The 24088-nt window shown below is 38.5% G+C and overlaps 1 protein-coding gene across 1 annotated transcript in view; it reads right to left on the reverse strand.

Annotated features, from left to right (window-relative positions):
- FBXL17 (F-box and leucine rich repeat protein 17) overlaps nt 1-24088 on the reverse strand; it is a 488246-nt gene that overhangs the window by 248313 nt on the left and 215845 nt on the right. The window lies entirely within an intron of this gene.

Genomic DNA, 24088 nt, shown 5'->3' on the forward strand with positions numbered 1-24088 from the left:
GCCTGCACTATTACCTAGAGGATTGCATTAGTAGTAGCGGGAATATCATACAGAATATGCAGTGAGACTGTCATGGACATGGTGTCCCACATTCAAGTACATAAATTTGAACACCAAATGGTGAACACCCCAATGCGTTCGGGTTCCATGAGAACACTGGAAATGCATATAATAAATAGTCATCATTACAATTTGTACTGAACAATCCACCAAATATAATTTGAGCAACGACCCCACATCCTCTCCAATATTGGTTGCACTCTCCAGACATCATGAAGGCTGGAGGGGCTTCTCCATTCTTAATTGCTTTTGAAGGAAACAATATTGAGAAATGGATGTGGCCCTAACTGCAGGAATAAAGCATCAAATTATTAATATAGAAATTACTATGCAATTGAGATTATGTGATGTGTTTAAGGTTGTGAGTAGGCTAATGCAGATGCTATGCATAAGTCTGCGAGTTTGTCATGGAGATCATGGAAGTCACGGATTTCCGTGACCTCTGCAGTGGCTGGGTGTGCCTGGCCTTAGGGCCACCTGAGCAGCTCAGGCAGCCTTGGGCCAGTCACACCTGCTGCTGTTGGGGCAGTCTCAGGCCATCCTACCCCCAGCAGCAGCAGGAGTTTGGGTGCGAGGGGGCAGGGAGTTGAGGCCCGGGATGGGGTGAGGCGGGCTCTGGGTGGCGCTTATCTCCGGGGGGGGGATCCCTGGAAGTGGGACATCCCCCTTCCTCAGCATCTAGGTGGAGGAGCCAGGGGGTTTTGCACACTGTCTCCACCTGCAGGCACCTCCTCCGCAGCTCCCATTGGCTGAAATTCCCGGCCAGTGGGAAGTGTGGAGCCAGAGCGAAGGCAGTGCACAGAACTGCCTGGCCATGCCTCCACCCCTAGAGGGCTGAGGAAGAAGGATGTTACCACTTCTGGGGAGGCGTGGAACCAGGTAGGGAGCCTGCCGCACCCCCTCTCCTGAGCACCCACTGCGCCCCCGGGCCACCCCCCTGAGCATCTGTGGTACCCCTAGGCTGCCCTCCAGTCCTCTGGAATGGTGGTTGAAGCATGAAGGGACATATAAATCTTTAGCGCATCTGGCACGTAAATATCTTGCGATGTCAGCTACAACAATGCCATGTAAATGCCTGTTCTCACTTTCAGGTGACATTGTAAAAAGAAGTGGGCAGCATTATTCTCCTGCAAATGTAAAAAAACTTGTTTGTCTGAGCGATTAGCTGAACAAGAAGTAGGACTGAGTGGACTTGTAGGCCTTAAAGTTTTACATTGTTTTACTTTTGAATGCAATTATTTTTTGTACATAATTCTATATTTGTAAGTTCAACTTCCACGATAAAGAGCTTGCGCTACAGTACTTGTATTAAGTGAACTGAAAAAAACTATTTCTTTTCTTTTTTACAAATTGCAAATAGTGGCAATCAAAAATAAATATCAAGTGAGTGCTATACATGTTCTATTCTGTGTTGTAATTGAAATTAATATATTTGAAAATGTAGAAAACATCCAAAAATATTTAAATAAATGGTATTCTATTATTAACAGTTTCATTAATCGCAAATGATTTTTTAAATCACCTAACAGCCCTAACTTATAAACAAAAGTACTGCAAACTTCTTCACTTTGTCCCCCACATTATTGTACAACAATAAATGGACTATACAGCTAGTACTGAAAATGAATGGATTGAAAAATGTTTTAGTGTGTGTAAACAGCATTTGTATTATTTGCCCCGGAAAATAATTTTCTCTGTGTCATTCTTCTAGTCTATGTAACTGTGCCAATTTATAGGAGTATAAAATTCTAAATCTCTTCACTTGTATCAATTATAACTTATGTATCTCCCTCAGCAGCATTTAAAAGACAAAGAACTGAAAACAATATTCTGCTTGCTGACGGTACAAAAATCTAGCTAACATAGCTTTGGAACAATTTTGGTAGCTGTTAACAATTTTAAATACCCTTTTCCCCACAGGCCTGGCTGGTTCAGGGAACTGTCCCAGCTCACTGGTTTCTAATCAGCTGGAAGTGGTTCTAATCTATTCTCTTCCATGCCATGTTTATTCCAAACTGGCAAACTGAATGCAGCATTATTCCATATCTCAGAAAAAAATGGTAGGAAATAAAATGGTGTGCATTATTCCTGGATATTATTCACTTCATAATAATTCATTCCTTCATCATCATCCTTTTATTCTTAAAGACCCCTCCTCTAATCAGATGCTTTTAGTGCTGTGCAGAACAGCAGGAACATTTAAACTACAATAAAATAATTATAATAAAAACTACTCATTAAAATTCAAAGCTAATTCAATGAATTTGAAAGGGTCCATTACAGGAAAAAAGGGGGAATAAAGGAGGGAAGATCACTGAGGGGGAGCCAAAAAAACCCAACCACTAGAAGCAACAGTTATACAAGATCACAAAGGCATCCATAAAAGATTCCTGTGTGAATTGATGTAGCTACTATAACGGTGGGGTATCTGGCTTCTAAGGAGGACAAGGAGAGGGCTCCCTAAAGAAGCGTGTCCCATCTGAACAATAGCAAGAAACTCAGAGACACGGGATTCATGTTCCTAGTACAATGCGTAATTACATTTTCCCGATGGCTGGACTTAAGAGTAAGGAGATTTTTCTAAGCATATGGGAAAAAAGAATAGAAAAATCCTCACATGGAGAAAAGAACTACTTTCCTTATACCATTCTGCACACCTAATCAGGGTCCCATATCACAAGCCTAGCCCCTGTGGTCACTATGAAGTAGTCAGGTTTCAGAGAGATCCATTTTAACAGGCACTACTAACCATCAGGATAGGGAACCTTTCACTGAAAGCTAATGTTTCAGGTGCATGGACTATGGAGAGGATTGGTCTGGAAGGTCTAGAATCTTTACGTAATAGACTCTGGGTGACTATCAAGACGGTCCACTGGTCAAAGCACCACCACTAATTAAGAAACGCGATATGTCTGCCTCTTTTCCCCACAGCTTCTCAGTGGGGATGATTAATAGAACTGTGTATTCCCAACTCTCCCTTGAGTGAAGGTGGAATGAAACAACAAATTCCGTTGATAATTTCTCCACTATCAGTCCCTAAGTGATCCATTATAGAAGGAAAGTAAAAAATCAGTATGGACTTACTATATATATGGACTAGAAGAATTAGAGGACTGAAGTGTCTCCGAAGAAGATACATACCACCTCTGATTTCTGTAATGTCCCTAACAGCCTGATCCAAAGCCCACTGAAGTCCCAGAAAAAATCCCATTTTCTTCAATGGGAGTTTGATCAGGCCATTGGTATCTGGTCTAAGGATCTTTCAAAAAGTAACCATCATAATGTGCAAGGACCATGATCCAGAATTTTGCAGAATTCTTTCCTCCTGTACATGAATGTCACTATGGTGGTGCTTGCTACTGTAAGACATTTTTAAACAGTCTTGAGACATATCATGGAGATAAGAGGACATGAGATTAGAGAGTCCTGACATATATAATAGGACTGAGACACAGCCCTGTTAGAGGAAGACAGAAATTCTTCCAACCATGCCACAATGAGCATGTCAGCCACAAACTCGTAAGATCTCTTAAGGGACCCACCAATTTTATTTCAAGGGGATCTTGAGGGTTGTAGCTCCTTCAAGAGAGATACAAAGCAATCAAGGAGACACAGGGCAGGACCAATAGTCATGCAATTTAAGTGATGCCTCTCTCTACCACTCACATCACAGCAATGAGCCAACAATTCCAAACTGGCGTATCAGGGCTACAGAAAAAAATTAGGTAGGAAAATGCTTTCAGAAACATATCACATTAATGAGTTATATGGGCATTCCAATCAGAGCTGGATTTTCCACAAACTTACATTAATTTTCTTAAAAGGAAAACTCAAATGACTCTCACGCTGCTTTCCATGATAAGTAGAGGCTTAGTCTATGATTTTTAGTCAAAGTTTTCCTTTCCTCCTGTGTGCCAGTTAACTGCTGCCTTCCAATATAGAGATGACTGCATGTCAGTGATGTTGCATATATGTAAATATCTGTGAAGTATTTATAGATCTTTTAGCGTAAAAACAACTATAAAATATTACTATTCGAAATCTAATACCAATGCATGGGGAAAAAAATTTCTATGAACTGTTTCATTTCCCTGTAAAATACCAGAATTCCTGTAATGTGGATTTAGGACCCCCACTACATGAATTTTGTGGAAAATAACAATCATTATGACTTAATTTAAAACTTTCAGGAAGCTGTTAACCTCTGTGGACTCCTAAACGAGGAATTAAGCCCAGATAGATGTTTATGTACTCTACATTTAAATACTATGACACTTCCAAGGAATGCCATTTCAGGAATGTTAAAAGTTTATCTGCCAAATTTCATGGGAGAATCATGTGTTAATGATATTTTTTTTAATCTATAATCTCTACAAAAGAGGCTCATTACCTTCATCCCTAAAATGCGAAGACAGGGCTAATTCAGTCACTCTTCTCAAGTTTATTATCCATTGCTTCACATCTATCAGAAAGCTCACACAGCAAAAATATGCTTATTTACTCACAAACAGCTCTGGTATTTCTCTAGTTTATCATTTTTAACAGGAGATGCTTTCTACCTAAAATCTGCAGAGTCATACCGTTATGGTCTGTTAGCCTAACTAGTTTATGGCTTAATGGTAAAATATTGTTTTACAAGATCAACAGTGTTGTAAAATAAATGAAAAGTTAAAGGGTTAATGTCACATTGAGTGTAGTTGCCATCTTATTATAACTTGCCCTGCGGCAAGTAGTACTCTAAGATTATATATTTATTTATTTAAAAATCTTCTGATGGCTGTACCTAGCTCATAAAATTTCATATGCATTAGGAGACTACACAGCATAGATGAAAATTATGTGAAGTTCTGTACCACAGTTTTATTTCTGGGCATCTTTAAAATTTAATGTGATGTTGATCTCTCTTATCATTGTTAAAGAAAGTTAAAGGGGAACACTTTAGTATGCAGCTGATGATGATACCAATTATGAGGTTCAGCATGTAAAGCCACACATTCAGAAAAACAACTTCTAAAAAATCATAAGTGCTTTAAGGGGCTAAAATCATCAGGATTATTTTAACAAAGAAGCAACATCAAACAATGCCAAACCATTTCGAGGAGCATTATTACATTTATGTTTGATTAATATCTGAAAATTCAAATCTCTTCAGAAGGTGATTTAAACAATACACTTTTCTAATCTGATATTTAACAAGATATCGTAAGTTGCTTTTGAGAGTTTTTCTGAAAGGATTACGTCACATGGCTTTACCATAAAACTCAAAACCCCATTTTTTTGGTACAGGGAAGGATTATTCTTCTTAATGCAAGCTATGAATCTTGCTACAAGAAAAAACTAGAATCATGAACTGGATTCTTATCCATTTAGGATTCACTCATTCATTGGGATTTGCTAACATAGACTTCTGCATCCAGGCAGAGTTCCATTGCTTTCAATGGGTCTCCCCACAGTTACAGGCATCCTTGCTAGAGGAATCTGATGCATCACTAATGCTTAACTGTAGCAGTGCAACTGATCTGGTATTAGGAAACTGCCTAACTCTTCTGACTTTGAGTATGCGCAATTTAAGGGCCTAATGCCGCAATCACTTATGTATGTACTTAAGTAGTATTTGCAGGTTTAGACCCTAAAATAGCCCTGGAAAGAAATAGATTGGAGGTTGGCCACAAAGACTGACATCCTTTGGATTGTCCTTCACATTACCACACTGTAACAATTACAAATGCAATCAAACTATCCGACTGCCATTTAGACATGATTTTCTTGGAAACACGTTTAGTAGAACCTGTTACTTGTTCCAACAGAAACAAAATATTGAATTGACTCATATTTTTTCATTAAATTTTTCCCCTCTCCAATCATCTCAGGATGTATACACACACACACACACACACACACACACTCTATTACAATATAAGGGCAGAAAGAGAACCTTCATTTGTTTATCATAATTCAGTGCATATGCAAAAGGATTCCAGGGGCAGAGGTTCAAGAGTGGTTTTTTATCAGTGTTAATTATTATTATTATTATTTGTCAGCCTGCAGTTCCAGATCTCCAGTTTTCAATTACCCCTTCATTCTACACTTTCTTTATTTCCCTCTTTCAGATGCCTTTCTTCCTTTGCGCCCCTTCAGAATACATACCATCCTAGAGAATAGTTTGGCTGGAAAAGCAAAGCATCTGCCTCTTCCAAAACTAACCATAATGCCATCTCAAGACAGGGACATTGGGGTTCTGAGCTGAGGTATAATATCATGGTTTATCACCTGATAAAGTAGTCTGTAATTTCTCTCTACCTCCACTCTGGAAGTGAGAATCCAAAAATTAGGTTCTAGGAATATGAAGAAGTACCATCCAGGTATAATTTTATCTGCATTTCTATTTGAAGTGATTGGTTTAAATGTAACATTAGTTTAATTCCCCACCACCACTCCCGAGGATATATTATTAGTTGATCTCATGCTCTCTTACTGAGAACAGAAAGCTAGAGATTGGTGCTCTTTGTTTCAGGGGTTCAATTAACCATCACTTTAAACCCTTCTAAAATTACAAATCCATGAACTCTGATGACCTAGAATTCTGATTGGCTAAAGCAAAGCTGTTGTAATGATTTTAATATTTATACTCAGTCTTGCTGTTACAAAACCAGCATGGATGGTTTACCATAGATATAGATTATAACTACTTTCAATTAGTTCCATTTCCTATAAGTTGGTCTCAGAGAGAAAAATAAAAACTCTTAAGTGAAAATATAAGTTTCATTGCGTTGGCATCTTGCCTAGCTCTCCTATGTTGAATACAGCTCAGATCAAATACTTTGGGATTCAACAATACTTTTTAATGCACAATTTATCCTTTGATATACCTACAGCACAATTCCTAGAAACAATGTTTCAAATAGAAATGTCACAGGACTTTAATTGAAAATAATGTTAAATTATTGTGACATAAGCAATTAAATCAATTTATTGAAGATTAGCTATTGCTGACAGTTTCCAATACTTTAATTTTGCTTACCAAAAAGGTATTAACCATAAATACATAGGATCTAAACTACAGCATTGTTAAATGTGTTCACAAAGATAAGTATAATTAATAGGGTGACCAGATGTCCCGATTTTATAGGGACAGTCCTGATATTTGGGGCTTTTTCTTATATAGGCTCCTATTACCCCTTGCCCCCTGTCCCAGTTTTTCACATTTGCTGTCTGGTCACCCTAATCATTAATAAATTACTGCTAATACCGTATCAAAGAGAAGATATCATCCCTATGCTGTGCTGTCTCACACTTCTTTATGAGATAGTTTTTGAACTATGCAGACAAAAATCCCAACTGTGTTAACTAACCCAAGGAACTATGCTGCTTCCAACTTCTGCAAACATGTGGTACTACACAATCTCATTTACAGGAAATACATACATACATACATATAAAAAAGCATACAAAAATCAAATAAAACTAGCACAGCCTCCAAATAAAAGATCACACCCAACGAAACTGCTCCAAAACTCTCTTCAAACTCCAAAGCAGACTGCAAAGAGTTACAAAGGGATCTCAAAAAGAAAAGGAGTACTTGTGGCACCTTAGAGACTAACCAATTTATTTGAGCATAAGCTTTCGTGAGCTACAGCTCACTTCATCGCATCCGATGAAGTGAGCTGTAGCTCACGAAAGCTTATGCTCAAATAAATTGGTTAGTCTCTAAGGTGCCACAAGTACTCCTTTTCTTCTTGCGAATACAGACTAACATGGCTGTTACTCTGAAAAGGGATCTCACTAAACTGAGTGACAGGGAAACAAAACAGCACATGAAATTCAATGTTGATAAATGCAAAGTAATGCACCCTGGAAAACATAATCCCAACTACACATATAAAATGATGGGCTCTAAATTAGCTGTTACAACTCAAGAAAGAGATTTTGGAGTCATTGTGGATAGTTCTCTGTAAACATCCACTCAATGCACAACGGCAGTCAAAAATGTTAATAGAATGTTAGGAACCATTAGGAAAAGACAGAAAATATCATACTGTCACGATGTAAATCCACAGTATACCCACACTTTGAATACTGTGCGCAGTTCTGGTCACCACATCTCAAAAAAGATATATTAGAAATGGGGAAGGTTCAAAGAGGGGCAACAAAAATGATTAAGGGTATGGAACAGCTTACACATGAGGAGAGATTAAAAAGACTGGTACTGTTCAGTTTAAATAAAAAAGGACTAAGGGGAGATATGACAGAGCTCTATAAAATCATGAATGGTGTGGAGGAAGTGTTCTATAACCCTTCACATAACACAAGAACCAGAGCTCACCCAATGAAATTAATAGGCAGCAGGTTTAAAACAAACAAAAAGAAGTACTTCTTCAGACAATGCACAGTCAACCTGTGGAACCTGTTGCCAGGCGATGTTGTGAAGGCCAAAAGTATATCTGGTTTAAAAAAAGAATTAGGTAAGTTCAGGCAGAATAGCTTCATTCACGGTTATTAGCTAAAGATGGTCAGGGATGCAACCCCATGCTCTGAGTGTCTCTAAACCTCTGACTGCTAGAAGCTGGGACTCGACGACAAGTGGTGGTCACTCAATAGCTTACCCTGCTCTGTTCATTCCCACTGAAGCATCCAGCTCTGGCCATTGTCAGAAGATAGGATAATGGGCTAGGTGGACCATTGCTCTGACCTAGAATGCTTGTTCTTACGTTCAAACAGAATAAGCACAGAAAACTGATCCACTGTGGAAAACAAAAACTTTACTGAAAAATTCACCCACACTTTGATAATCTTTATGTGACAAATTCAAGAGAAAAGTAATTCTAGAAGTAATCTGGGGGAAAGCAAAAGCACTCTCTGTGAACCTGCCTTTTCAGTTATCTAGAAAAATTTCTTTGGTCTCTTCAATATTTCCTGAAAGCAATAGAGAAAAAAGATAAATTGAACAAAGCCATTTTAATCCACTCCCCACCACAAAAGACGAACATTTTAACCCTTTTCTCTTGACAGTTTTAGGAATGATTTCAAACTCCTAACTTTACCAGAACTAAAAAGAGAAAAATGTTTGGCCAAAGAAAGAATAAGGACTAAAAATATAAATGGGCTATAAATAAAATGCACATGGTAAAAGATATTTTCCCATAGTCTGAATCAAAATTAATCATGCATTCATGTTGTATTACCTTTAATTTCATCCAGGCTAATTTAAAAGCAAACGACATTAACAATGTGAAAATCAGGTGTGCCCATAGCGGGTTTGTTTGTGTAGTTCGCATTTTTCATACTTTGGATATAAAACAGGACTGCCATATGTTCCAAATGTATATCAGAACAGTTGTGACAGTTTATTCTCTTTTAAAATAATGTTTTATAACTTTATAAAAGAAAACAAAATAGACCACTATCATGCATGTCTGAGTATATAAGGTCATTTCTGTTACGTTGCTCACCTTCATATAATGAACCATAATCTAACATGCATTTTAAGTGAGTCTAAAAAGATAACTAACTAGAATTCAGACAACCTGAAATCTATATTGTCACAGGGAAGGGAGTAAATAAGATCTGAGGTATTAAGAGAGCGACTACTAGAAAGACCCAAGAACCTTTTACACTATGGATGACCAAAAAAACCCAACCCTGTTTAATATTAGTAGCTGTTTAACCCAGTTTAATATCAAAAGTGTTATAACAGGGTTTGGTCACTCTTGCAAGGATGGAATTAACCAAGTTTAAAAACAAAACAAAACAAAACAAAACCCCTTACCCCCATACTTTAGCCTTGATGGATAATACATGTGGAGCTGTTGTTTGTTTTTAACCTTGATAGAATCATAAAATATTAGGGTTGGAAGAGACCTCAAGAGGTCATCTAGCCCTGCTCAAAGCAGGACCAACCCAAACTAAATCACCCCAGCCAGGGCTTTGTCAAGCCAGGCCTTAAAAATCTCTAAGGATGGAGATTCCACCACCTCACTAGGTAATCCATTCCAGTGCTTCACCACCCTCCTAGTGAAACAGTATTTCCTAATATCCAACCTAGACCACCCCCACTGCAACTTGAGATCATTGCTTCTTGTTCTGTCATCTGCCACCACTGAGAACAGCCTAGCTCCACCCTCTTTGGAACCCCTCTTCAGGTAGTTGAAGGCTGCTATCAAATCCCCCCTCACTCTTCTCTTCTGCAGACTAAATAAGCCCAGTTCCCTCAGCCTCTCCTCGTAAGTCATGCGCCCCAACCCTCTAATAATTTTCATTGCCCTCCGCTGGACTCTTTCCAATTTGTCCACATCCCTTCTGTAGTCGGGGAACCAAAACTGGAAGCAATACTCCAGGTGTGGCCTCACCAGTCCCAAATAGAGGGGAATAATCACTTCTCTTGACCTGCTGGCAATGCTCCTACTAATATAGCCCAATATGCCATTGGACTTCTTGGCAACAAGGGCACATCGCTGACTCATATCCAGCTTCTCGTCCACTGTAATCTCCAGGTCCTGTTCTGCAGAACTGCTGCTTACCCGGTCAGTACCCAGCCTGTAGTGGTAGACGGGATTCTTCCTTCCTAAGTGAAGGACTCTGCACATGTCCTTGTTGAACCTCATCAGATTTCTTTTGGCCCAATCCTACAATTTGTCTAGGTCACTCTGGACCCTATCGCTACCCTCCAGCGTATCTACATCTCCCCCCATCTTAGTGTCATCTGAGAACAAGCTGAGGGTTCAATTAATCCCATCATCCAGATCATTAATAAAGACATTGAACAAAACTGGCCCCAGGACAGACCCTTGGGGCACTCCGCTTGATACCGGCTGCCAACTGGACATTGAGCCGTTGAACACTACCTGTTGAGACTGACAATGTAGACAGCTTTCTATCTACTTTATAGTCCATTCATACAGCCCATACTTCTTTAACTTGCTGGCAAGAATACTGTGGGAGACTGTATCAAAAGCTTTGCTAAAGTCAAAATATATCACATCCACTGCTTTCCCCATAACCACAGAGCCAGTTATCTCATCATAGAAGGCAATCAGGTTGGTCAGGCATGACTTGCCCTTGGTGACTGTTCCTGATCACCTTCCTCTCCCCCAAGTGCTTCAAAATGGAAACTCCCTCAGCATCCTTGGATGCATTAGATCTGGACCCATGGACTTATGCATGTCCAGCTTTGCTAAATAGTCCTTAACCTGTTCTTTCACCACTGAGGGCTGCTCAACTCCTCACCATACTGTGTTGCCCAGTGCAGCAGTCTGGGAGCTGACCTTGTCTGTGCAGACCGAGGCAAAAAAAGCATTAAGTACTTCAGCTTTTTCCATATCATCTGTCACTATGTTGCCTCCCCCATTCAGTAAGGGTCCCAAACTTTCCCTGACCTTCTTCTTGTTGCTAACATACCTGTAGAACCCTTCTTGTTACCCTTCACATCCCTTGCTAGCTGCAACTCCAATTGTGCCTTGGCCTTCCTGATTACACCCCTGCACGCTCTAGCAATATTTTTATACTCCTCCCTAGTGGATGGGTTGGTCCTATCCCATCTTTGGATAAATGGTTTGGTCCTATCCCAACAGAGAAGACCAAATTGCACCAGAACACAACTCAAACTTAATTCTGCTAAATAGATATGTTTATACATAGGCAATTTCATATTGCAGATAACTCACATACCCAATACACAAAAGTGGTGTGCTTGCTAGGAAGAGTCTGTATTTATCACCTTTAAGCTCCTGTTTTTGGGGAAAAAATTGGCCTGTGTCTACAAAATGACTTCACAACAACTTTGTTAATGTATTGAAAATTGAAATAGCTTTCCATTGTTAACACTGAACCAAAGTTATTTTTAAGTGACAAAGATTTTATGCCACTAAGACAAAAGATTTAAGAGAAAAAAAGAGAAAGATTTAGTCTCTGATGCTACATTTGCGTGCACATTTAACTTCAAGCACATGACAAGTTCCACTGAAGACGCAGAAGTAAAGCTATGTACCTGCTTAAGTATTTGTAGATTCAGGGCCTTTCAATATTTTGTGGGTTTTTTGCTATAACAGCTTAGTAAAGTTCAAATAAGAACATCCTACCAACCGTGGCATTTAAAAACACTGCAGTTATTTAATTCATTATAAATTGTAATCAAAATTATAGCACACATTTTCAAATTAGTTGTACAAAGCGGCAACTTGATTTAAACCAATGATCTTTTAAAATCAAGTGATTTAAATAGATATGGTAAGCCAGGTTGTAGCAGAAAATAGCAGTCTTTGAGATAGCCTGGGTCAAGCCAATTGAGAGATTTCAAGATCACCACCAGATTCTTGAAATGATCCAGAATTCTATCAACATCTGTTTAGTGCATGTACTTTGCTGATGAGAGAGAGAGAGAAAGAGAGAGAGCGATCAAGCCATGATCCGTACAGTAAGTAGATGGACAGCTTCTTGCTACAACCTGGAGCATCAATATCTTCACATTCATTCCTCAATATCACAACTGCACGAATCATTGTGGCCAAATGTGTTTATCTCAGGATATTGACTGAGACCACATAAGGACAGTAGTATGAGATATGGTTGTGTAAGTATTAAAAATGAATGTTTCTAACTACATTTAATAACTCTCTTCTTCAAATGTGTCTTGCTATTGATGACTGGCAACCCAAGCAGAGTGAAAATTATAGGAGAGACTGGTCAATTTTGCAAGCACATCAATAAAGCATGGAATCCCAACCAATGAAATCTAAACCGACGACTTGAATTTGTCACATAATCACTGTGCTACTCTTAGGATGACTGATACAAGATGTCACCAGCTACAAGATTTGTAATGTCAAGGCATTTTGTCAATTTTCAAAGCAGGAGGCAGTAACACACAGGGGAAACAGGTGATCCAAGAGAACAAAAATAGACACAGCAGAGTAGCCGAACACCAATAATTGCTTACATTTGTAAGAATTACAGACGGCAGTTTGAAGTCAGGGGACTAGTCAGATTTGGAGAATGAGAGACCATGTTAGCCAAGTCTGGAATTCTGAATATGAAAAGTGTGGGAGTGACAGAAGAGGGTTGGGAAATGATTGCAAGTGTGCTTTTTGCCAGGTTCAGGTTAGAATTTTTAAGGTTCATCGTACTAAGATGAAACCACGTAAGCTGAAAACAGGGAACAACAGTAGCCCAAGGTGTGGGAAGTAGAAGTGATTACTGGAAGTGTAAGTAATGTTATTCAGGATTTAAGGGACAGCTTCAGGCATCAGGGACAACAAAGAGGAAACATGCTGCTGGTAGCATAATATCCACCAGCTTACCCAAGCATAGTGGGGCAGGGAATTCAGAGCCAACTGAAGAAATATAAGAGCAGCAAGCAAGACATCAGAGACCTAGGGTCAACCAAACAGGAGCAAAGACTTATAGGAAGAGCCAGCCTGAGCTCACCCAGCGGCAGTCTGAGTCAAGGTTAACGAAACAGTGGCAAAGATATAGGCATCGCACACTTGCATCAGTGAGTGAAAGTGCAAGCATGTTATGCAACTGCACTATATACAGTGTGGCATGGAATCTTTCTGTGGCTTTAGTTTGCAGAGAAACGATAAGTGGCCACCCTGAAGTACAGTGTAAGAATATTTTTTCCTGCTGTCATGGCACTAGGCTAGGTGACGCAGTGAGTTAAGTGTATGCACATCTGTCTGTGTGCATACACAAACTCACTGCATCACCTACAGACACACACACGTATCTAGCAGCAGAAGTCAGGCTGCCGCCACTGCAACTTTTTAAAGGGCACGCAGCAAGGTAGCAGCAGTGGTGACCCAGAAGAAGGGAGAATGTAAAGTGGAATGATGCCACGACCACCACCATGTTCGCCAATCATACCATATGTACTAGCACTGGACATAGTCATGTCTGTCAGCATGTATCACAGTCACGTCAGTATCACGTGAATGAGAGAAATGACACAAGGGAACTATTGTGGACTAATTATAATGCACACTGCATTTATTGTCATGACTATAGCAGAGTACTACAAACAAGCTAAAAGTACCTTTTTTAAAGTTTATAAAACTTAATAATACCACCCATGGGCCAGGTGCTGAGCTCTACCAGTGTCATTTTGGACTGCTGGTGTAGGTAAACTACAAGGTTTGAAGGAACCGAAATGGATTGGCAATACTACATTTTCCTCTTTCCTGTGTAAGGCAGATACCACATCTCTGTATGGAGGAATTCTGGGCCTGTGTAAAGCCAGCACAGAAAGCACAATGGGCAAAATGGGGTTTTATGCAAAGTGCTGCACCAATTCCCCAGCTGGTGGAATGTTCCTGAGGGGATCATTCTAGTTGCTGCACGTTAAAAATTATTTACTTTAATCTCACTCTGCTTTTCTCTGGTGCATATCCTTTCCACCTGCTGCTGTTTACTTGGTTTACCAATTATTGATGTTCATAATTCACTATTTCACATGCTATAAAACATAAATCAAAAAATTCCAAGGCCTTCTTTAAAAATGTATCTGTCAATTAAATAGGAAGGTGGGGGTAGGAGAAGCAGAATGTGTCAGAACACAACAATTATTAAACCCTTATGATACTTCTTTTGTAGACAGAAAGCTAATCTTGTGGCTCTGGTAGCCTCAGTACACCCACCTCTGTTCTGTCTATATGTTTTATCTCATCACCCCTCCTCTTCAATGGATTTACAGTCTAATTATGCAGCTGGGCTTATGTTCCTCCTCTGATCCTCAATCCCCTCCCCTGCCTTCCCTCACTGCCATTGCTGACTTGTCCCTTTTAAGAGTGTGATACCTAAGAAAATTTATTTTCAAACACAGAAGCTTGGAACCAGCTGTTAATCAAACCTTGTCATAGAACACAGCAGCAGAAGTCAGGCTGCCGCCACTGCAACTTTTTAAAGGGCACGCAGCAGGGTAGCAGCAGTGGTGACCCAGAAGAAGGGAGAATGTAAAGTGGAATGATGCCACGACCACCACCATGTTCACCAATCATACCGTATGTACTAGCACTGGACATAGTCATGTCTGTCAGCATACATGGGAATTCTAGAAATGTATCAAGTTTGTATGATTTCTGGATTGTCGCATGGATTACGCTGCTTGCTGCAACAGGGAAATAGATTGTCTAACTGCCTCTGGCTGTTTTAAAGAGGTCAGACATAGAACAGAGCATCATTTCATTGATTAGAGCTCCCCCTGCTGCTCATCACTAAGAAGACTCATTGCAAGGTTGGCTGATTTCTCTATGACAATATCCCAGCAGGGAGAGCTGTTCAGTAGCAGATGGGTCCAGGGAGTGGAGACAGACTGGAGCATGTGGTTGGCAGGAGTGCCCTTTTGTGACTTTACACTTTAAAACGATAAATGAAAAACATATGTTTCTATGGACATACGCACAGTTTCTTTTTGGATCTTTATAGGTCTTCACATGTCTGTTAGAGACTGATGAGAATGCTATTTTAGATGCCTAAATAGCCAGTAGTATGTACAATTGCCTGACTGCATGCCTGTATTTACACATACAATTACACATTTTTGTGCACAGACTTTCCCCCACCAAAAAACTCAACACTGCAACCAAGGACTGCAGCACCTGAGCTGACGCACAACAAAGCAACTACCCAACACTGTCAGCAGAGACTAACTAAAGCAAAAGTCTAAAACGTGTCTTGAAAGAGACCTCACTTGCTCTGCCTCTCCTCCTGTCTGTGTCAAAACATAAAATAACAACAATATATTGTTAAGTGGAACTTTATATATTTTTACTTGTTTGGAATTGGAATGTGAGACCTTTTTCTTACTAATTTCCAGGAAGCAATGAAAAGAAAGCAGACACCTTGCTCCAAATCATACAAGAATCTAAATCCAGTCACTAGTTGGCTGAAATACTCTGGGGAGCCTTGGAAATCTTCTAATCCTTAACACTTTACTGTCATCACATTCACTTCCAAATATTTTTCAGCTCCCTTTTAAAAACATTCACCTCATCCAATATAACTACTATTCATGCTATTGAGCAAACTTATTATTTGATTTTCTCATTGTTAGGTGTTTATAGTTTAAGAAACACTGACCTAGACTCCAAATCAAAATGTTCTGTGATCCATATCATAGAATCGTAAGACTGGAAGGGACCTCAAGAGGTCATCATCCCTATAAATATTTAACATCTTCTCACAATGATAAGAAGATAGCAGCAGGAGGAATTAGAATTTTAATTACCCTAAATATTTGTGTTTATTTATTTGAATACATCTTCAAAATTACTTCTCTCATGCACGTCTTATCACTTTTGCACTGGTACTTGAGAAACTGTGAAGCTGCACTCTAACTGTAATTACTTTGCATCCAATGTTTTGCTTCCCCTGTAATCTTTTTGCAAACAGTAATTTTTCAAAGACTGTTTTGGGAATTTTTTTCCCACTTTACTCCCAGCAGCAGGTGATTCTTAAAAGGTGTTTAATGAGCTAAATCTGTACTCAGACCCAGAATGATAAGGTAAAACTGTAAATAATTTGTGACTGAAACTTCCAGATGCTCATTTTTTTTTTTTTTTTTTGGTAAGTCAACTCAAAGCAACAACATTCTGACACTCAAGAGACAATCTCAGTCCTCAAAACAGTGGGCTATTATAAATAAACGCCAATTTGTTACAATATGTTAACTGCTTCGGTCTCTATAATCTACATAAATAACACTAATTGCAGCCTTTTAAAAATTAATTGCATGTTAAAAATCTAAAAGACAATGAAGAAAAACATTTAAATGAATGGCCTTTTTTTAACTTAGGAATTAAAGAGAGAAGCTCAGTAAGAAATAAGACAAAATGAAAATTTATGGAGTCAGCTTCCAGCAATATTCAAAATTCTAGCCAACTACTATTTTTTAGAAGTAAATATTAATACTTCTGACTTTTTCTGAAAGAATCAAGAACATATAAATCTAGAGGTGGGAATGTCAATTCTTGACTATTGAAGCCTCTTTTAGAATTATTTTTACTTCAAATATTTCCAGAATAGAAGGGTAGAGGTAATGGTCAGTTTTGTTAATATTTCAGGGATAACTCAGATACGGACAACAAAAACTCAGTCCACTGACTAGAGATTAGGTTTATATTTGCAAACATATGATTTGGTCTACATAAAGATTTTTTTCACTGCTTTACTTGCAATTGTACAACTTTTAAACTCTTTTTGTCTATCAGGCTTCCATCCTTTCCAATTGAGGCCTTTAATGACAAGTAACAATAAAACTGTTACCACAACCATGTTGCTTATACAGATTTGTTAATTTGCCTTGTTAATTTGCAGTGGAAGTTTTCATTGAGGAAATTACTTCAATCAAACACTTGCCACTTACTTCTGTTATTTAAAAAAAAATAAAATCTGAACATTTAAGGTAGCACAGATGTGGGTGCTGCTCTTAGAGCAGCGGTGTCCAATATGTTCGCCACTAGCCACATGTGGCTAATAGACTATTGAATTGTGGCTAATGCATGTGGCTTTTTTATAATGTGGCTAATAAGAAAAATTCAAAACCACAAGGGTGGCTAGCAGTGTGGCTAGCATCGAATTTCTATTGGACACCGCTGTCTTAGAGGATCAGAATGGGTCAGCTGATATAAAGTGTACTTTTGAACTTCACTGGAATCTGAACTTTTCCAAGAATCTGAGAATTTCCCATATTTACTTTTACCATATTTATTTTACAGTGTAGATGGCCATTTGTTCAGGAGAACAAACAAAGCTGATCAGGTACAGTATACAATGATTACAAATATCCACAATGAAAAACATCAGAAGCAATGTTTATGGTATGATCAGAGTTTGCGCTCAAGAAAAGTTAAGGGTCTGTCAGCTTCTCAGTCACACCTATTATGAATATTTACTCCAAGATGAAACCTGGCAAACCTATTCTCTTTATTCATTTTAAAAGTGATTATATGAAAAAAAGCTTCTCTGCTTTGAATGCTTTTTCGTGTCTGTAAAATTAAAATATGGCTTTAAGACAATACATTGTATTTAGCTAACAATTAGGTCATAACGTTCTATAATCCGTTTAGTATTTTTAAAATATTATTAGCAAATAAGAGACAAATCCACTTTTGGTGACAAGTATTCTCTCCCTCACTGTCCATATGCACAGTCATCCCCACACAAAGTGTAGTTGGCATAGTTCCACTGTACAAGGATATTAGAATTTTGAGCACATGTTTAAGTCTCATTGAAATTAATAGGATTTAAACACATGCAGAACAGGGATGGATTACTCACAAGCTTCATTTTAAGCACATACTTAAATCCTTTGGTGAATTGGGGCCTAATCCAGAGCAGAGGAGGTGAAGAAAGGAAACAGCATATTATTAATTACTTTGGAAATAGGTGCTGCTTCTGTTGCACCATAGCTGGGAAATAAAGGAGAGTGTTTAGTTATTTTTACTTATTTATAGTTTTATTTATTTATAGTTTTTATTATTTTATTACAGTAATGTCTAGAGTCCCTAGTCCTACTGTGCTGGGCACTGTACAAAAAACAACAAAAAGAAAGTTACTACTCCAAAGAGCTTAAATCCTAAGTATAAGAGGGGCCGAAATTGGATACCACAAAGAGATGGGGGGAGTACAAGATAACACCAAGACTATTATAAGCATAATAGGCAGTGGTCACAGCACACCAACTCCTAGCCACTATCTAGTGATTTGTAGGTGTAATAGCTGAGGCTGCTTTTAAGGAGAAAGTGAAAGAACAGTAGTGTAGCGGAAATTTTTACAGGGAGCTCTTCCCAGGGGACAACAAGGGTAAAAGTGTAAAGGTGTTTGTTGGAGCACACCCCATATCTATATTTACCATCTTAAGCTACCATTCAAACATCAAATGTTTTACTGGAACCCAGATAAATCACACCCAGTGCCCTGCCTTCATCAATATTTTTGGTTATTCCATTGAAGATATCATATTGCCTTAGTAAACCTAAGTGTCTAACTCCTGTTTTTTGAGGAACAGAAGTCAAATTTACTCACCTGTAATTACCAGCTGCTATCTTTTAAAAATAAACAAACAGCCCTGTCCCCAAAACTGGTACTACTTACATCTTGGTTCAGTAATTGAGTAACCTCCCTATACTCAGTGAATTACAAAAAAAAAAAATCCCAGTGGTTCGCCTAGCCTCTTATTTAATTTCCTAGGAATTCTGGGATGGATCCCATCAGTACTGGTGATTTGCCAGTGTCATAACTTTTTCAGTAAACAATGTATGCTATTTTTCTTGAATCTGGAAGAGATCTTGACTCACAAGCCCTGCCACAAGTGTTTACTCGTCATCAGTTTGATACTGACCGTCTCCCTCCTGCCCTGCACAAAGTACTTAAATTCCTCCACTTTTCTCATGGTGAAAGTCCAGATTTGAACTAGTTCAACAAAAGATGAGGAATGAGAAAAAAGATTAACTAAGCCATAGTTTACATAAAAGATGATATAGAACCAAGTAAAGCATACCCAATAAAAACAACAGAATCTCACATTTAAGTTGTTACAGCTATAAGACAGTACAAACATTTTAAGGAAACTCTTTAATAAAACATTAAGGGCTTATGCCACTTTGCCTGGCTCAGTTTGTAATCCCCTAAAAACTCTTTAGGTCAATTATATCTAACTACTGATTACTTTTTTCTTTTTATAAGACATTACAGAAGCATTATACAATATGTAAAGAAAAAAACATGGTCAATTTAATGAACCGTTAACATCCTTTAGGTTTTTACAATAATTATATAGATATACTGTGAACCAGAATTTATGAGGCTAATCACTGCCTAAAGCATACATTTTATATGAGACTTAGTTTAAAGGTTACTTGAGATCATATTTTCTTTGAGTAACATTTGTAATATAGTGTTTCATTGCTATTACTGTTGCATCTAGTTTCTGATTTAAAAAGTCTACCATAACCAAGCTTACCCCATGTAGATCAACTTCCTTATTGTAAAGTATCATGAGAAATAACACCTTTTCTCAGGCATATTGTCATATTTAGGACGATGTGTGATGATTCTAGGATATTTGTAGCAGTAACATGATACTACAAAATGATGGAGCGTGACTAGAATTTAATCTGGATTCATAGATCAGACCGGAGATTGTTTACAAAATAATATTTATATTTATAGATTCAGATGCACAAACACAGAAACATGATCCAGAGAGAAACTGTGGAACATTTTAAAAGGTTTAACAGAAAAGAGATTACAATGAAATGTGCCTCTTTCGTAAATCTAAACATATAAAGGAGTAGGACAATTTTGAACTAATGCCATCTTCGAGTTAGCAGGTATACTGACAATCTTAAACCTATCTGAATTTCTCTTCCTTCCGCCAAGAGATAGAATTATGGGTCTCTGCATTAGCTGCCATTGTTCTGGGACTGTACTTCATGTGCACTGTTTGAGATATGCAGGACTGGCCTAACAAATTGGCACAATCACAGAAACCTTGTTATAGATATCATGAAGTCTTTGATCACCTTCTTCTATGTCAAGCTATGACCTCTCTAGTACAACCATTATTACTGGTGGGTTTCAAACCTCAATTAGTTTAGAACACTAAAACAGTTACATTAAGTTTATTTGAGATTTATTAATGATCTCTCTGTCATTGTAAGTGCATTCTAGCAGATTCTGATGGGGATAAAATTTTCTTTGATGTCTGAATAGTCAAAATACTTAGTTTCCTTGTTAAACAACTGGTGTTGGAAGTTCTTTGGTGTGATACAACTCTCTGCAAGGTAATCAGCCTAATACAAATGTATTTTCCCCCATACAAAGTTGACTGTAATTACTCCAAGTGATGGGGTGTACCTGACCTTCATGGCACTCTGCAGGAGGCCACACAGTCCTGTTACACCCTGCCCCAGAAAAGAAGCAGCAAAGATGGGTCCTCCAGGCCTGCCTAGAGAGGCTGCACAGAAGCAACTAATCAGAGCCCAGCAGGCTCAGACAAAAGGGCCTGCAGAAATTTAGCAAGTCAGTTCCTGGCTCAGACCAAAGGGACAAGGAGGAGTGCTCCTCTCTGGCCACAGGAGCTCAAGTAGCTGCATTTGCTTAAGCTGGGAGATATTGGATCTGAGAATTTTAACCCTAAGGTGAGGGTTGAAGATAAAGAGGCCAAGTGGAAAGAGGAAGTAGCAGCAACTAATTGAAAGGAACAGTGTGTCTCTGCTGTTTATAGGTCCCTGGGTTAGAACCTGGAGTAGTAGGTGGGTGGATGTTCCCCCAGTGGCCACTGATGAAGTCCTGAGAAGGGGACAAGGCTTCTTTAGAAGTGACAGCAAAGGGCTGAATTTAAAGGGCCTGGTTTTGGGGCCGAAAACCCTAGTGAGAGCAAACAGACTATTTGTTGAACTCTTTGCTACCCCGGAAGGGGTTCGTTTTTGACAGTGCAACTCACACCAAGATCTGAAGATCTGCTAAGTGGAGTTGACAACCTACAGGGAGCACCAGGAACAGGAAAGGCCTGCTGTATCCCTTTACATTCCCAAACACAAACGCAATTAAAACCAGTTACCTCAAAATCATCATAGCCATACAGTCACAGGGCTTCAGGCCAGAAGGGTCCATTATATCATTTAGGACATCCTATATATCACAGGCCTTTAAATGTCACCCAATTTATTTGCCCCTATACTGAGCTCAATATTTCAGGTTTGACTAAAGCATGATTTGGCATTGGCTAAATCATATCTTCCAGAAAAGTATCCAGTCACGAAATGAAGACTTTAAGAGATGTATAATACACCATTTGCATTGGTAGTTTGTTTCACTGGTTAATCAACTTCACTGTTGTTAATTGTACCTTGTTTCTGATTTGAATTTGTCTGGTTTCAGTTTCCAGCTATGGGTTCTTGTTACTCTTTTTTCTGCTAGATTACAGAGTCCTTTAGTAGCCATTATTGCCTCTGTTGGGTCACCCTCAAAGTTATATAAGTATCATATAATTTAGTTATGTAGTAGTAGAAATAAAGATAGACAAAAGAGTATATAGGTATTTTAAAAGGGTATGAACATCAGTTCCATGCTGTTGAATTTCACTCTGTAACAAATGCAAGGCCAAAGTGCTCATTATTTCAGGCCTGTACAGGATAAAGAGTCTGTGCTGGAAAGTGATAAGAAGTTTGATAAAACAATGCTGTTCTTTAAAACAACACCCTGATGCTTTCCCCCCGCGGGGGTGCCCCTTGTCATGCCTATGTAAATCTTGATATCCAAAGAAGGGAAAAAAAGATAGTGGAGAAAAAAAAATTGTTAAATGAATCAAGAGTCATAGATGGTGTTGTTAAGTAAAAGAATGAATGATTAGTGCATGGAATTGAGAGCCTGAAGCAGAGAGTTAATTGGTTAGTAAATGGTGCCAGCCTAATCCTAAAAATTTCAACCTTGGTATCGATGGGCCGAAGGATATGCAAAGTGGAGATAACTGGATAACCCCCGGAGGGCGAACCGGAATCCACCCAAAACGCATCAAGGAAGAACAAGAAGATAACACCTAGCCATCATGGATGTACCACCTGCTGATTGATGGTCATTTCCATTGTAAATTCAGCATGATAAAGCAACTTCCATAGACTCGTATTGAACCAGAGACCTATAAAAATTGGGTCCAGGGACTGTGTTCTTTGAGTCTGGTTCTACGACCACCCTCCAGGAGCATTGGATGTGCATCTGACAACGACTCGGCTCCACTCTCATGTCCAGGCCACCTGGCCAGTGACTTGGCACGAGCAAAGTCTAGGCTGGTAACTATAACAACCTTTTTGCAGAACCTCTGTGAATGTCTGTGTGTGTGAATGGATTTATATAGAAACTGCATATAGGAATATTTTGTTGTATTTACAATAAACGTGGCATTTTGCCTTGTCCCTCTTACAAGATCCTGTTGGCATCTTTGTTATTTGTTATTGTGTTATTTGTGTAACACCTCCTTTTGAAGGAGATTTATAAACTGTAATCAAGTCATCTTGCACAGTATTCCAGTATTGGTCTGACCAATGCCATAGTTCAGAGGTAAAATCACTTCCTTCCTCCTACTCATTACTTCCCTGTTTATAAATCCAGGGATCAGATGAGCTCATTTTGCCATATCATTGCACTGGGAGCTCATGGTCAGTTGCTTCTCTACTATGACCCCTCTAAATCATTTTTAGTCATTGCTTTCCAGAATACAGTCCTTCAGTCTGTAGAGTATGGCCTGAATGCCTTGGATCCTTGATGTATAACTTTGCATTTGGAGGTATTAAAATGTTTTGATGACCCATCACAAATGAAAAATGACTACACAAATTCACTGCACCACCTAGCCCCCAAGATGATATTTATAATATGAATACACAGGAATAATAAGTGATAGCATGGTGGACTTCATTTTAATTTTTTCAGTACATGAAAGGAATTCCTTAGAGCTATAAGTATACAACAAATCCAATCTAGAATGAAATTATGCAAAAATACACAGGCATGCTGTCAACGAAGATTGAAAATATTTTCATGTTTCTGTGGCAATGGCCATACCAGATTATAAAATACTACTGGCAATTTGTAAGCAAGTCAAATGTCAGACATTAAAAAGTATACAGAGTGCTTTTTCCCTTTCATATACTTAAATTCATTGCCTATATTGTTCCTCACAGTATGTTTAATACATTCATATAGTCTTTCCTATCAGAAATTTGTCTTAATTCAAAATCTACTCCAGTCCTCAACTAAAATTAAAGAAGAGGAGGAAGGGACACCACAATGCAAAACATTCAGGTGTTATAGTGGTGGGGGCCATATCAGTAGATAAGAGAAAAGAAGCAAGATATAGATAAATGGAAAAAGAAAGACAATATACTTCTGTGGTTCTGAAATAGCTTTAGGAGTAGTGTGTGTATATATGTATATATTAGATTGCACACACAAAACGATGTTATAAGAGTATTATCAAGATTGAAAAGTCAAGAACTCAAAATTTAGGTCATGCCAATGGTAAGGTTGCTTGTGCAAC

Source organism: Lepidochelys olivacea (assembly GCF_965140295.1).
Source record: "Lepidochelys olivacea isolate rLepOli2 genome assembly, chromosome: 5".
NCBI classification, from domain to species: Eukaryota; Metazoa; Chordata; order Testudines; family Cheloniidae; genus Lepidochelys; species Lepidochelys olivacea.